Source organism: Molothrus aeneus, chromosome W (assembly GCF_037042795.1).
Source record: "Molothrus aeneus isolate 106 chromosome W, BPBGC_Maene_1.0, whole genome shotgun sequence".
NCBI lineage: Eukaryota > Metazoa > Chordata > Aves > Passeriformes > Icteridae > Molothrus > Molothrus aeneus.
Window position 1 is genome coordinate 6,252,501 of NC_089679.1, and position 16,805 is coordinate 6,269,305.

The 16,805-nt window shown below is 47.4% G+C and overlaps 1 long non-coding RNA gene across 1 annotated transcript; it reads left to right on the plus strand.

The window, feature by feature from the left end:
• Positions 1 to 4,543: 4,543 nt before the first annotated feature.
• LOC136568520 (uncharacterized) lies at positions 4,544 to 6,431 on the plus strand. Its single transcript, XR_010785232.1, has 2 exons — positions 4,544 to 4,841; positions 5,576 to 6,431. It is a non-coding gene; the product is annotated as an uncharacterized lncRNA (long non-coding RNA).
• The last annotated feature ends 10,374 nt before the right edge of the window (positions 6,432 to 16,805 follow it).

A 16,805-nucleotide genomic window follows, 5' to 3' on the forward strand; every position in this document is an offset into this window, starting at 1 on the left:
TGAAAAATCAGACTTTGTTTTGGTCCTTCACAAGGAGCTCCTAAAAACTCGCAAAGCTCCAGGTGATTTGTTTCTCTTGAAAAAGCTTTCTCTTCAGTTTCTGCTGCCTAGACATGCATGAACACATGTTACTGGGGAAGAAAACCCTTCAAAAGGAAGAAAAAACTGAGATTCTGTCTTCAACACATGAATAAATAATCCTGGCCCAGCTCATATTCATTCTCAATGTCACAGTACAATAGGTTGGATTCATACCTATACAGGAGACCCTCAGACAACCCTGTTCAAGCTTAGATGCAGGCACACCACTGGCTAGAGATCTGGGTGGAGAGAGATCCCATTCAATGAGCTGTCCAAGCCCAGGAAATCCAAACCCCCTATATAAAGAAGGTCTAAACAATAAAACAGGCTCTTTGTCTCATGATCTTCGGTGTATTGTGTTGTGTGTCTGTCTCCAACCCACGACCTCACATAACAGCTCAAAATTGAGCATTTCCTCTTGTGTTCCAGTGGGCAGCTGCAAACCTGTCATGGTTTGACACTGGTCAAACGCCAGGCACCCATGAAAGCCATTTGCTCACCCCTCTCTTGCTCTCAGTTGGGCAGAGGAGAGGGGAAAAAAAAATTAACAAAGGGCTCATGAGTTGAGATGAGGACCAGAAGAAAACACTCCAAGGGCAAAACAGGTTCAAATTTAAAGGTTTAAAGTCAGAGGAGGATAATGAGAAGCAAAATAATCCCTTAAAACACCTTTTTTTTCCCCCAACCCCTCCCTCCTTCCCACCGACAGTACAGTGAGACAGGGTGTGGGGATTTTGGTCAGTTCATCAGTCAAGATCTTCTGTTTGCTCAGGGAGAGGAGTCCTTCCTTTGCTGTGGGGTCCTTTCTGTGAGAAATGACTGCTCACTTCTAAAAATTTTAAAAGGTTTATTAAAATCTTAAAAAAAATTACAGCAAAAGGACTAAATAAGGAAAAAATTACAGCACCAGGAGCCCCCCCCTCGTGGCTGGTAGCCACATGGCTGGCTCATCCACAAAATGGCTGTTCTACCTTTTACATCCTTTGTGTTGCAACAGGTAACCCTAGCTCTTCCCAAAGTCTGTCTGTTAACTCTTCATCACTGTCCATTGGTGTAGACTGCTTTCTTGTAACTTGATTGGAGGTCAGGTGTTGCTGTGCCGTGACTCTTAATAATAAGCCTGCCCCTCCCCCAAATGCTCAGACTACCAAGACCATCCTGGGATAAAAATGCTGGGGGGGACACATTGCAGTAACATAACTATACATCTATAAAACTTCTCTTAACATACTTATAATGTTCACCCCTTAATTGTGAGAACCAACCATCTCATTATTCATCTATAACACTCCCATGGGAGACAGTTCTCTGTGAACTTCTCCAGTGTGCCTCTAATCTTGTGAGCAGCAGTCCTGCCAAAATTGCTGCAATGTGAGTCCCATCCATGGGCAAACAGTCCTTCCAAAACTGCTGTGGCGTGGGTCACTCATCCACTGAGTGCAGTCTTCTAAGGATAGGCTGCTCTAGTTTGGAATCAAGGACCCTCTTTATCTCTGGAAGCAGGGGCCCTCTCTCTATTCAGGTCTCCCAGTGGATCACAGCTTCCTCTGGCATCCACCTGCTCTGGCATGTGTGATGGTGTTCACAGGGGTTTTCACATGAGGGAAGAGATGAGAATGTTGACTCCATGTTCAGAAGGCTTGATTTATTATTTTATGATATATATTACATTAAAACTATACTAAAAAGAATAGAAGGAAAAGTTTCATCTCAGAAGGCTAGCTAAGCTAAGAATAGAAAGGAAAGAATGAAAACAAAGGTCTGTGGCTCAGACAGAGAGAGAGAGCCAGCTTTGCCGTGACTGGTCATTAATTCCAAACATCCACACGAGACCAATCACGGATCCACCTATTGCATTCCACAGCAGCAGATAACCATTGTTTACATTTTGTTTCTGAGGCCTCTCAGCTTCTCAGAAGGAAAAATCTTAAAGAAGGATTTTAATGAAAAGATGTCTGCGACAGGCGTGAGCACTTCTCCCACGGGCTGAGAGTGGATCTCTGCATCCCTGATGGACTTCATGGGCTGCAGGGGGACAGTCTGCTTTACCATGGTTCTCACCATGGCCTGCAGAGGAATCTCAGCTCTGACGCTTGGAGCACCTCTTCCCCCTCTTTTTCCACTGACCTTAGTGACACCATGTTGTTCTACTTCACATGTCCTCACTTCCTCCTCTTCTCTGACTAGAAGAAAAACTGCTGCCCATAGGTACCATTGCCAACAAGTTCCACCAATTCAAAGATTATTGCAGGATCTCGCACTGCCAAGAGTTTGATCTCATCTAGGTGCTGCATTGGGGAGTTGCTTGCCATGTTTCTGCTGCTGGCCAGGCAGCCCCACTGCCAGTGCAGGCACTGGCACTGTTTAATGCCTCTCTTCATGCGGGGTGCCAGGAAGGAGAAGCCACTGCTGCTGCCCCTGCCCTTCTGCCCATGACATGGCTGGATAGGGGGGACCAAGCAGGCAAGGCTCTCTGCGGGCTGAACTGAAATGGTGCCTCGCCACCTCTGGAAAAACTGTGCATGCGCTGTTTTGATTTTCTTCTTAAATATGTCATCACAGAGGTGTTACCAGCCTCTCTAATTGGGCCAGCAGCATGTCTATTTTCAGAGCCATCAGAGATTGGCTCTGTCGGACATGGTGGAAGTTTCTAGCAGCTTCTCATAGAAGCCACTTCTGTGGTCTTGCCCTGGTTCCAAAAAACATGCCATGCCAAATCAATACAAAACCGCTCACTTGAAGACTCTAATCAGAAATCGAGGTTGGATGTAAGAGCTGTAAGGAGAGATGCGGGACTCCAGGTGGCTCTTCAAAATGCAGTTTATTGTATCGAAGACGTTACAGCAGTCCAGGGTCATGGGTGACTGTTTCTCTCTTTACCAACAACTAGAAAGTCTTGTCTTTTTTGTGAGATTTTAGTAACTCCTGTTGAAATATAATCATAGCCATTATATTTTAAAAAGGTTGTTGGTTTGGAGGTTGCCAAAGTGCACCAGGACCCGGGGGGTAATAGGTCTGGGTCGCTCCTTGGGATTCGGCTGGCAATGAAGCGTAGTGCTGCAGAGTCGGGGTATTCAAAAATCTTAGCCCGGGTGTGTTCTCGGGTATCTGTGGTGCCACTACGTAAGTCGTCACACAGTGGCGCTGCGTGCTCATTTTGAAGTTTTTTTGAATCGGGTTTCGATCAACATCATATTTAAAGCGGCACTGTTTAACAAAATACCTCCCTTTTCTACATTGTGGACAAAGGTCTGATGTCTGTGCATCTCTTTTTGCCTCTGGACAATTTCTCATTATGTGGCCAGGTTTTTTACAGAAATAGCACAGCTCTGGGACCACAGAAGCTTGCATAGCGGCCCCAGTATTGTTCTGTTGTTGAGAATTTAAATGAAGAGCAGCCAAAATTTCCCTAAGTATTTGGTCTCATGCTTCTATTTGTGCTGCCTGAGCTGTAAGAGCTCTTTCAATGTTTTCTCCTAGAGTCTTTTCAAGCTCATTTGCCTGGATAGCTGCCACCTGCTGAGGGCTCCCAATCTTATTACAGGCATCTATCATTTCAGGCACCGTGAATCTTTTCCGAGGGCTTTGATAGCTCATTTGCATTCTTCAGTGGCATTATTTTCAATAATATCATGTACCATAACTGGATGAGCAATATCATCACTGCATTGCCTCTCAGATGCCTGAAGCACTCGATCTACAAATGTGGTAAAAGGCTCAGATGGGACTTGGCTAATTAGATTATAAGCTTTTTCAAAATTCCCTGCAGGCTGTATTTGTAATAAGGCTCTGCGAGGCATTTTCTTAATGTCATCAAATACTACTCTGAGTAGAGTCAATTGATCTCCATTGCTTTCATCAGGGTGTTCCCTGGTGAGCTTGGATATAGTAAGGGTACGAAGATCTGCATCAGTGCTTTGCCCATAAGTTGACAATATTTCTGCAAGCATTCTTTTCCATTTGAGTTCCCAGAGCATATACTGTGAGTCTGTGAGAATCATGCTAGCAAAATTTTTACAGTCATTTGGTATAAGGGTATGCCCTTCCAGGGTGCTTTTCAGCAATTGTTTAAAGTATGGTGAGCATATCCCACTATCTCTCATGGCTCTTCTGATTTCTTTTATTTTGTGAGGGGGGATGGGAGCCTATGTTCTAGGACTGCCAGGCTGTTGTCCAAAAATCACAATCATAGCTAAAAGACCAAGATTCACATCTTTGCAGATCTGGCATCCTATCTCTTGCCAGTCTGTTAATTGAAAATGATCCACCCGCCTTGGGGAATTTTCCAAGCTAGGAAGCAGTGCTGGAGGATATCCGGGTGTCCTAGGGTGACATTATGATGCTTGTATCCCCATTCATGTCTTCTGTTAATGTTGGATATTATGTTCTGTACCTTTAAGACCGGCTCTGAAGAGGGAAAGTTTTGTTTTGGTTTTCTTATCAGCCTGGCGGGACACAGAGACTGCAGCTTTTGCTTTTGCTTTTGGCATTTGCTCTCTCGCTCTTGCTTGCTTCGCTTCTGCTTGCTTTTGCTCATTAGCTAGTTTAGCTAAACTGTCCAATTTCTTCCTGGACTGTTTCTCCTTTCCTTTTTCTGATCATTTCGAACCTGCTCCGGACTGGGACCTGGGAAACACCAAGATCCTGCACCTTGCGGCCTGCAGCAGCTGCCCCAGCGCCGGAGGGACTGAGAACAGAGTGACCACCCCCCAAGAGAGACTTTCTGAATTTGTCATCTTTTTTCAGAGTGGTGTCATCCGGTATTGTTCATTTTGTGTGCTGGGGGGTGCTGTGCTTGTTAAATAAACAGGTTCTTTCCACTCCTCTCCGAGAAATCCTTCCCGAACCAGATGGGGGGAGGGGCTGTGTGGGTTTGCTTACTGGAGGGGCCCTAATTTGGAAATTCTCCTCCAAATTTCCCCTAAACCACGACACCGGGGCTTGGCTTTTCTTTCAGGGTTGAAAGATCTCCATTCCTAGGGCAGTCCCTGGGGTTATTTGGAAACATTTCTCATTGGTTTTTGGGGTTTCCTGGTTTTGGATTAAAGGAATTCTCCTCTCTCTCTGAGGTATCGTTAGTTTCATCTGCCTCTTACTGCATTGGCAGTTGCTGTAATCTTCTCTCCCTCCCTCCCTTTCCTCACGGTGTGAGAGGGTGGCCGGGACTGCTCGGAGGGACGCGGCTGCGAGGGTTCAGGTGGAATGGGGGCGGGTGAGGGGCACGGCGGCGGGGGATTCGCGGCAAAGATTTCCACAAGGACTCAGCAAGCGGGGAGAAGTTCCACTGCTGTTTTGTCATGCCAAGAAATAGCATTATACAATTTAATCCCTACAGAGTCCCAAAAGTCTCTGGTATAGACAGCTTTAGAGTCAGTATTTGGGACATGAGTTATAGTCCATTTTAAAAGCTCTTTGAGCTCTTGCTTAGGCAAGGTTTTTTGACTTGATTCATATAAAGATTTTAAATGCTGATACACATCCCTCTGATTTGCAGATATAATTCTGCCCCATGATTACCTGGTGCGCACTTGCTGTCCTCCGCAGCAGCAGCAGATGCTGAAGTTGAGCTTCAGTCCACGTACTGTCCAGCAGCAATGATGTCCTGGCCCCGGACACCTTTCTTTCAAAGTGCTGAATCTGCTTCCCTTTTAAGTTCACCGGGAGATCTCTTACTGCCAAAACTCTGAGTTTGCCAACTAAAACGTTGGGTGCCAATTGTCAGAGCCCTAATGAGGGACGCGAGTGTGAAAAATGCGTATTTTATGATTGGCTTTTCGCAAATGTTAAAATGAATATTATATGTGTTATGTTAGAAAGTTATGCTGTATTAATTTTTTTAAGTAGTGTGTTAAATATAGTTTTAGGTTATAACATAATGTTAAAATAGAAACTATGTATGTAGGATGTTTTTCTAAAGAAAGGAATAAGGTACTCACACCAGATAGCAGTCACAGGACACCTAAATCTTTCAGAGAAAAAGAATTTATTGCTCCCTTATCAGAAGAAACTAACTTCTTCCCACCTTGCTCATCCCTGAAGACGACGTCAGGATTAAGAGGAAGAAGTTGACACTGACCAGACAGAATCCATTGTTTGGATGGAATTTATGCATCATGTCTGAGATGTATGAATATGCAACAGGCTATTGCTTTTAAGGGTTAATCCTCTGTTAACGGGTGTCCTTTTTCGGGCTTATTTTGCCCAGAAAAAGGTACCCGGACCGTCCGTAACTCTTTGTTTTTATTGTCTCGTATTGTCCTAATCCAAATTGTCCAAATTTTTATTACTCTAATTATATTACTATTTTTATAACCATTTTATTACTATTAAACTTTTAAAATTTAAAAAAACAAGTGATTGACGCTTTTCACATGAGACTCCAGGCGGCTCTTCAAAATGCATTTTATTGTATCCAAGATGTTACCGCAGTCCAGGGTCGTGGGTGACAGAGCCTGTGCCTACAGCTGTCAGCTCCAGCTGCAGACAAACCTGAAGACCCTTTACTTTTGGTTACAATGCATTATATACTTTTCTTTGCTGAGCATCTTAATACAGAGGAACCAATCTATACCTTTACTTTTACCTATAGCCTATCATAACTACTATCATTACCATATTTGTGTTACTATTCTCCAATCACAAAAAGTTAGTATGTTACAGTTTAAGCTAGAAGTTGTTTTTCAGTTTTCTTGCAGTGGAAAATTCTGAGACCTTTTTTCTATTTGCAACATGGGCAGACTTGTTTGCCTGTGGAATCTTTTTGCTTGGTAAAAACATCTTCTGTTTGAGGTGGGTTTATCCTTTGCTCTAAGCCATAAAAACCCCTTCTAACTAACATACCCTTTAGCCTTCTTAGTTATCCAGTAAGACTGGCTCAGCAATTCTTTTCTTCTATATCAAAACTTGTTTTCATTTCTATTCCTTCTTCAGATTCTACATTCAAAAATCTTTCTGCCAAGCATACATATCTGTGAGACTTTCTTGTCTAACTTTCATCCTTCCCAACAGTTGGAGACATTTCACATTTTTTGGTGAGTGCACTGAGCCTTCCTGGGCTAGAATTACACTGCAAATAAAAGATGGCAAGTGGAGGAAACACCAGGTTCAAGAGAACGTTACTCTGGCCTGATGACTTAAAGGCTGAACAGTCATTGACATGAGATGTGATCAGTTTATAGGAGGTGCCTGTGATGAAGTAAGGTCGGTTCATAATTGCAAGTGTCTGAAATGGTTTAGGAATTTTTTTTTTTCTTTTTTTTGATGCAGCTTGAGACTGTGTCCTCTGGTTCTGGATGCAGCACCGTTCACCACCACTTTCTGGGCCCGGCCATCCAGCCAGTTCTTAACCCAGCAAAGAGTGCTCCTGTCCAAGCCATGGGCTATCAGCTTTTCCCGGAGTATACTGTGGGAGACAGTGTCAAAGGCCTTGCTGAAGTCCAGGTACACAACATCAAGAGCCTTTCCTGCATCTACCAGGCGAGTCACTTGATCATAAAAGGAGATCAGGTTGATCGAATGTGACCTACCCCTCCTAAACCCATGCTGGCTGGGTCTAATACCTTGGCCATCCTGTAAGTTCTGTGTGATGGCACTCAATATAAACTGTTCCATGACCTTACCTGGTACAGAGGTCAGGCTACCCAGCCTATAATTGCCAGGATCCTCCTTCCCACCCTTTTTATGAATGGGCATCACATTGGCCAGCTTCCAGTTATCTGGAACCTCACCAGTGAGCCAGGACTGCTGGTAAATGATGGAGAGCGGCTTCACAAGCTCATCTGCCAGCTCCCTCATCACCCTGGGATGGATCTCATCTGGTCCCATGGATTTATGAATATCCAAGTGGCTCAGCAGTTCTCTGACTGCCTCCTCCTGGATAACAGGGGGACCATTCTGCTCCCTGATATCACCGAGCAACCCAAGAGGACAGTTATCCTGAGGGCAAGTCTTCTCACTAAAAACTGAGACAAGGAAGGCGTTAAGCACCTCTGCCTTCTCATCTGCAGTAACAGTTCCCTTCTGCATCTAATAAAGAACAAAGGTTAGTCTTGCCCTTCCTTTTTACCATAATTATATTTATAAAATCATTTTTTTTTATCCTTTACAGAAGTCGCTATTTTAAGTTCAAACTGAGCTTTAGCCTCCCTCATTTTTTTTCCTACATACCCTAGCAGCCCTCTTAAGTACTACCTGAAAAACCTGACCCTCCTTCCAAAGATGATACATCCTTTTTTTATTCCTGAGTTCCTCCAAAACCTCCTTGCCCATCCAGACTGGACATTTGCCTCTTCAACTTGTCTTTCAGCATGCAGGGACAGTCTATTCCTGTGCCCTCAAGATCTCCATTTTGAGGCACGCCCACCCTCCCTGAACTCCTTTATTTTTAAGGATTACTTCCCAAGGAACTTTCTGAATAAGTCTCCAGAATAAGCCAAAGTCTGCCCTCCAAAAGACCAATGTAAAAGTCTTCTTAATGTTCCTCTTGACTTCACCAAATATTGAGAATTTTATAATTTCATGATCACTATGCCCCAAGCGGCCTCCAACCACCACATCTCCCACCAACCCATTTCTATTTGCAAATAACAGATCTAACATAGCTGCTCCCCTGGTGGGCTCACCCACCAGCTGCGACAAAAAAGTTGTCCTCAACAAACTCTAAAAATTTCCACTTTTCAGCTATATTGAGTTCCCAACAAATGTCCGGCAGGTTGAGATGACCAACAAGAACAAGGGCTGATGATCCAGAAATATTCTCTGGCTGTTTATAGAATGAATTGTCCACCACTTCATCCTGGTTGGGTGGACGATAACAGACTCCCAGTAGGATGTCAGCCTTATTGGCCTTCCCCCTAATCCTTACCCAGAGGCATTCAACTTCGTCGTCATTAGTTTCAATACCTATGGTGTCCAAAGCCTCCCTAATATAAAGGGCCATCCCTCCACCTCTTCTCCCTTTCCTATCTCTCCTGAAGAGCTTGTAGCCATCCAGTGCAGCGCTCCAGCCATGTGAGTCATCCCACCACATTTCTGTGATAGCAATTACATCATAGCTCTGCTGCTGCACCATGGCCTCCAGCTCTTCTTGTTTGTTACCCATGCTGCATGCATTGGTATACATGCACCTCAGCTGGGCTGCTGATATCACTCCTAACACAGGCTTACCACATTTGGGCCTGCTTCCAGAGAGCCCAGCTACATCCCCTTCCCCCTTCAAACCTAGTTTAAAGCCCTTTCACCAAGTTCTGCCAGTTCACAAGCTAAAATCCTTCTGCCCTTAACAGAGAGATGGAGCCCATCTATTTCCAATAGGCCAGGTGCTGTAAAATTTGCCCCGTGATCAAAGAATCCAAAATTCTGCTGATGGCACCAACCCTTGAGCCACTTATTGATAATGTGAGCTCTCCTATTCCTTTCACCATTTTTCTCAGACACCAAAGGGACTGAGGAAAAGACTACCTGTGCCCCTGTCCTATCAACGACTTGTCCCAGTGCTCTAAAGTCCCTTTTAATTGCCCTCGTGCTCTTCTTTTCAGGCTCATCACTGCCAGCCTGGAGTATCAGCAGTGGGTAATAATCAGAGGGCTGAATCAGCCCAGAAAGTCTCTCAATGATATCCCGTACCCGGGCCCCAGGGAGGCAGCAGACCTCTCTGTGGGGTGGATCTGGTCGACATATGGGGCCCTCTGTTCCCCTCAGAAGGGAGTCACCCACCTCAGACGACTCTAACCAGGAAGGAGGGATCATAAAACAGCACATGACACTTGCTGGATGTACAAACAACGGTAGTGTCTTCTGAGAAGCCCCACTGAACCTAGTTAAAAACTGATGCAGGGGCTTTAATACCAAATAAAATACTAATGGAAAACAGGTCAGCAGGCACTAACATGAAATTCATTACTATCATCCCAAAATAGGGGATTTTCCAGAGCAGTTTGTCAAATTTATCACTCCTAGAGTTCACACCTTCTCCATCTCCCAGAATCTTCAGTAGTACAACTCCAACACTACCACACTCACAGGAGTGTGGATCATTCATTAGTCATCGAAAGAGAGGCAGGAATCAACACAAAACTGCAGGGAGACTACTTGAAAGCAAGACACAGCATGGGGTAGGAGTGGGTTAATTAAAAGCAAAGCATCACCTCTGTTCCCCTTCACCAAACACAAACATCGAAGACAGTGGTGCAAGTCTCATACAAATCAGGAGGATACTCACTCAAGCTGTTGGAGATCCTTCTAGATTTGCACTTTCACTGGGTAACTCTGACTCCCCTAAGATGTTTGTGAGAGGTAATGCAGAGAAACTGAAGTTCAGGCTTTTGCCTTATAACTGTTTTGAGAACACCTATCTAAAGCACTTATCCTAAAGGAAAAGACAAAGCAATGAACAGAGATTACTGAAGCATCAATGATGCTCATATAGTTGAAAATAGTTATTTTTCATGCACTCCTGGTAAAGTGTTGTGATTTGTGAAATAATTCAGAAATTCTGAAAGCTATTCCAAATTAATTTTGCTACCAGCTTTAAACTGGATGATATTCACACTGTATCAATCTTCTGCTGGATTTCAGACACTTCTCTTTTCTACGTACAGGGACTGAGTATTTTATTTAGGCAAATTGCAACAACATGTTGACTTTATAAAGGTAGGATTTGGCATTGCAGGCTGATCTGCTCCTTACTAGTGGGATAGACCCATTTCTGCACATATTTTCTTTATCCAATGTTTAAACAACCCTGCTCTTCTGAGGGTTTGTATTAAGCACTGAGTCTGGGAAAACTCAAAGCAATGGGATTTTTCTGTTATCTCCAACAAAGAGCCCATCACCGCTGACATAACAGTGCAGTTTAAATATTGTGTTTATCATAACACTTTTTGCCACCTGTTTAGGCAGCTGGAAGAGAACAATTGGGCACCAGCTAAGGTGGACTACAATGGCACTCAATTTTGCCTATTCATCTGCTAAGAAAACCCTGGTTTGGTCCTTGTTTGGCCTCAAGCCAGTGCAAAGGTTTTTACAGAATCATTTCAGAAATTATGTCTGGAGAAGCCAGGGCTCACAGAGCAAGAAGCCTTGGGTAAGCTGCATGCTTTTGCTTATTCAAAGGCCTTGCTAATGAACTTAACAGCAACAGTGATACTAAGACTTTATTATTCATATGGAAATCATACTTCCATCCCTTAAGAAGTGGTTTAGTTCCATGGAGTTTGACCTACTCTTCCCAGTGTGTAACCATCATATTGCATGTAGGAGAAGGGATTACAGGCAACCTCATCCCTGATGAGTCACAGCTGTGTTAATTACCCAAAAACAACCTCACCCCTGATGAGTCACAGCTCTATCCAGTAAGGATGAGTATGATAAAAGGGTGGGTTGGCTAGTCAGAGGAGGATTCTGAGGAAGGAGGAATTGAAGGAGTGATTCAGAAGGACTGAAAGCTGGGCCAAACGGGAGGGAGAATTGCTGCTGTAAAGGATCTGCTGTGAGGTCAGTCTGGGTCTGCTGTTGGAGCCTGCAGTCAGAGTCTGCAAGGGAAGCCTACAGTGGGAGTTTGCTGTAGTCAGTTAGGATGGCTGAGTTGTGAAGAATAAACCAGGACCCTTTTTATGCTGATAAACAGGAGTGTGTGTCTCAGCTTATTTTTATCTCAAATGTGAGGTCTGCTGCAACAATTGCACATCTAGGCTTCTATCTCATCCTGCTCTTCCACTTTACTCTGTAATTTCAAGTTGTGGAGGGCAATGCATATCTGCACAGTGACTTGGCCCAAATCAAACAGCGGAAGAATCCAGAGATGTACTGGGACCTGCAGAAATGCAAGCGGTAAGGAGTATTCATCTTTGAAAGGTATGTGGTGTTGTCCAGGATGTTAATGCTTCAGCATCTCTCAGACTACTAAATTGGAAATAAGGATATGAGCAGCTGTGCACCCTTAAGTTTCTCCTATATTTTTTAAAAGCCTGCAATACTTAATTTTCATAGAAAGATTGCTTTTATACTTCATTTATTATAGGAATTGGGGTGTTACCCTAAATACAGGGGCAGGCAAAATATAAATGGCTTTCCTATGGAGGCCAGTGATTGTTTCCACTACAGTTAAATAATTTCATTATAAATTGAGTTCTTAAATGTCAAGGAGATGCTGGATTCACCTGAAAACAGGCATTTAGAGAAGCAATAAAAGCTGTGAGCTGTGGTCAGTTAGCTCATCATTCTTTTAGCATGCACTTCTGTAGTAGGCATAGGGACAGGCATTCGGAAGATTTCGGGCTGTGACGGAAAATTACAGGAATCCTTCTGCCCCCCTCCCCATAGATAAGGATCACCCTTGGAATGTAGCCAGACGTGTAGCCCCCCTAACCTATGCATGCCAGTAACTTTCCACTCCATACTAACCCTAGAAAGTATAGCCAAACCCCTGTCTGACGTAGAGAAGCCCCTTAGTCCATAAATACCCTCGAGACCCCTCAATAAAGGCCTTTAACCGTCCACCACATTGGTGTCAGCGTCCTTTATTGGCCACGAGGGATCCCAAGGAGGACATCGCAGTGCTGGACTCTGAAACCAGGTCATCGCGGCCTTCACAAGAAGGCAACATAGTGGTGCCGAAACCCGGGACACGGGAACGAGTCCGGGCGACGGGGGAACTCCTGGCCAGGGGACAGCACTCAACGCCGGAACGGCTATAGCAAAGAAGGGGGACGTCCCAGGACCCGCGATTCGTATGGAAGCGATAGCGAAGGTCGTAAGTTTGATACATATGCAATGGGGAATCAAATGTGAGCTCAAGAATTTTAATCTCGCATTGACGAGACTCTTAGAGCTTCGGGTCATTGCTCGACCCATAGATATATTACACTCTGAGGTGTGGCAGAAATGTACTGTCGCGCTAGCAGAGGACACAAAAGCCGCAGGCAGCAGCAAAAGCCTGAAAGCGTGGGGGAAGGCAGAAGCCGCCCTACGCAAAGCATTAGAAGAACAGGAGGCGTGGAACACTGCGCGCTCCTGTCTGTTAATCACGCCGCAGCTGGGGGAGGGGGCGATAACGCGAACCCCCCCCGGTGGCGACCTGATTGAAAACAGGGAAACGCAGGGGCCGGGCGCATCCCATCCCTCCCCGAGCCCAGAGCCCCCGGGGGACCCGCGGACCCCTTCGGGGGACCCGCCGGGGCCCAGACCACCTCCGGAGCCCCCCGGGGTGCCCGCGGACCCCTCGCCCATCCCTTCCCCGCCGATAGCTGACTTAGCGCAAGAAGCGGAGGGACTCGCACGGTCCTTTTGGGAGGGATTGGCGGCAGAAGCCCGAAATATCGAGAGGGCTGGCGCGCGGGCGAGCGGCGGAGGGGATCCGCCGCCCTACCCGTTTGAATATGGCGCGGGTGGCCGGGAGGAGGGGCGGAGCCCGCCAGCCCGCAGCGGGAAGAACCCAGAGACGCGGCCAGCCGCGAACACGCATGCGCGGGAAACCAGCGCTGAGCCCATGCCCAGCCGGGAGCTGTGGATCCCAGCAGACACGCATGCGTGGGGGTGTGGCAGAGGGCGGACACTCGCTCGGGAGCTGCGCCCACTGATGCCACCATATATGGGAGAGATCCCTCCCTGCGGGAGGCTGGGCGAGCCCAGGGGGCGGGAGCGGCACCGCCCCCGAAGGGAGGAGCGGGGCCGAAGCCGACCAAAACGGCAGCAGAGACCGGAAGTATATTGGCAGTCGACTTCCGACTCTGAAGGGAGCCACAGCTCCTCAGATTGCTCTGCAGAGCCCACCGAGTCCAGCAGCGACTCGGAAGCAGAGAAAACTGAATCAATGCGGTTTCGGACGAAACCAAATGAAACTTTTAACACAATCGAGAACCAGCCCCAATACGAACTCACTGACTGGGGTAAAATCAAAATCGAATGCGCGGGATGGGCGCCCGTAGCGTCGGTGCATGCCTTCCCGGTGAGAATTACAGGACCCCAGGGGAACCAGCAAAGAACGTATACTCCCGTTAATTCCAAAGACGTTCAAACAATAGTAAAAGCTATTTTGGAAAAAGGAATTAACTTAGGAGTAGTTTCCACTCTCGTGGACGGTCTTTTTAGCAATGATGATTTACTCCCTTTTGATATAGTGCAAATAAGCCGTATGCTTTTTGATGGGGCGGGTTTGATAATATTTAAACAGGAATGGACAGACCGATGTACGGCCATGCTCGCTCAGGCAGCGGGGGAAGGGCAGCCACTCCACGGGTCGAGTTTATCTAGGTTGTTGGGGAAGCATGACGAAGTAGCCACACCCCAGCAACAAGCTGCGCAGCTTCGGACTGAGGAGGTCAGGGCGACTTCCCGGGCGGCCAGAGAAGCTATACGCGCCGCATCCAGGGTTGTGGACAGACCGACACCATGGTCGACCATCAAACAGGGGGAGAGTGAAGGCTTTACACAATTTGTTGACTGCCTTCAGGCTGCGGTAGACTCGTCTAATTTACCCGCTGTTGCAAAAGGTCCGGTGATAACCGACTGCCTTCGGCAGCAATGTAACACCGTAACCAAAGATATATTGCGTTCCCTGCCAGCCGGGGCCAGCCTGGCTGACATGATTAAGCATGTTGTGAGGGAAGAACAGCTGACCCCACTCCAAGCAGCCGTCCACACCCTAACCAGTGCGATGGCCTGCTTTAAATGTGGCCAGTCAGGTCATGTCGCAGCCAGCTGCCCCCAACCAGCACAGCTTCCTCAGGCGACACCCTCGCCCCAGCAGCGCCCCAGAGGGATCTGCTGGAACTGTGGGAAGAGAGGTCACCTCGCTAGGGACTGTAGATCCCGGCCCCGGGGAAACGGGAGAGGGGGGGGGCGTGCGGGCCACATTCGGCCCCCTCCCGCTATGGATGCGAGGCGGCCCATCTATGTCAACCCACAGTGGAGCAGGGGACCTTCATACCCTATGCTCCCACAGGAGACAGTCAGTATCACACCCCTGCCAGCGATACAATGGCAGAGCTATGCAGTACCACCAACCGTGCCCTCACACCCCCCATCATCACAAGCCAAGCAAGCGCTACAGGACCAGCAGGGGACGCCCCAAACCAGGACCCCTGTGTGGCCCTGGCCATGAAAATAGGGAAGGAACCCCCGAGGGTGTGGGGGACATGCCGCCTCTATGGCAGTCAGGACCCCCACATCATAGGACTTCAGTTTTGGGTAGACACGGGATCAGACTGCACGATTCTCCCCCAATCGCATTGGCCCAGACATTGGCAGTTTAAGGAAGTCCCTCCAGTGAACGGGGTGGGGGGACAAACCCGGGCGTGGAAAAGCACCCAGCTGGTGGCTATAACACTTCACACGATCAAGGGACCGGAACAAACAGTAGCAATTTACCCCTACATTTTGCAAAACTCTCCGCCACTAATAGGAAGGGACGTCCTTGCTATGCTAGGAGTCAAGATCACAAATTTATCATAAGGGCCACTGCTGTACACCCTCAGCTGCCAATCAAATTGACTTGGAAATCGTCAGATCCTATTTGGAGGGAGCAGTGGCCTTTGTCGGAGCCTCGAGTGGCAGCTTTGCTGGAACTGGTCAACCACGAACTGCAAAAGGGTCACATAGAACCCTCCACCAGTCCATGGAACACCCCTGTGTTTGTAATCCCCAAAAGGTCCGGAGAGGGTTATCGTCTCGTCCACGACCTGAGAGAAGTGAACAAGACGATTCGACCCATGGGTCCAGTCCAGACACTGCTACCCATGAATTCAGCTATCCCTGAAGGACAGCCGTGCGCAGTGCTGGACATCAAAGACTGTTTCTTCTCGATACCCCTGCATCCGGACGACAGAGAACGCTTTGCCTTTTCCGTTGCGTTTCCAAACGGTAATCGGCCTAACCTCCGTTTCCAGTGGAGGGTGCTTCCACAGGGCCTAGTGGACAGTCCTGTTATCTGCCAGATCACCATGGACAGAGCACTGATGCCAGTCCAACATTCCTACCCTGCCGCAACCATCATCCAATACATGGACGACATCCTAGTCGCTGCACCATCGACGAGCCAGGTGGACCACCTGGTGTCTGCAATCACAGAAACCCTCCGGGCCAACGGCTTCGAGATCGCAAGTGCAAAGGTCAAGAGAGGACCCTGCGTGACCTTCCTGGGAGTAGGAATCACAAGTTCCTACGTGACTCCTCCCAAGGTAAAGATCAACCGGGATATCAAGACACTTCACGATGTGCAATGCCTGGTGGAATCGCTGCAGTGGGTCCGCAACGTCGTCCTAATCCCCCCCGAGGTCATGGACCCTTTATATGACCTCCTGAAGGGACAACACCCCTGGGAACCCAAGGAACTGACACCACAAGCGGCGAGCTCCCTCGATTTCATCGACCAGCAGATGTCCACTAGCACGCTAGCCAGGTGGAACCCGGCCATGCCCCTGGACTTATACGTTCACTTCACACCAAAGGGCGGAGTGGGAGCACTAGCACAAGGACCTTCCGAAAAATCCCGACCGATCCAATGGGTGGTCCTCGGGAGACCTGCTCGTGCATTCTCCCCGGGAATCGAATGCGTCGCCAACCTCATCAGAAAAGGCAGGAAACTCGCTTTGAGACACCTAGGAACTGAGCCAACGAGAATACACCTTCCCTTTCGCAAGCAACCGTCTGTGGAGTCACCCGCGATTTCCGAGCACCTAGCCCTTGCTCTCACCGGCTTCGGAGGAGAAATCTCCTACTCTGCAAAA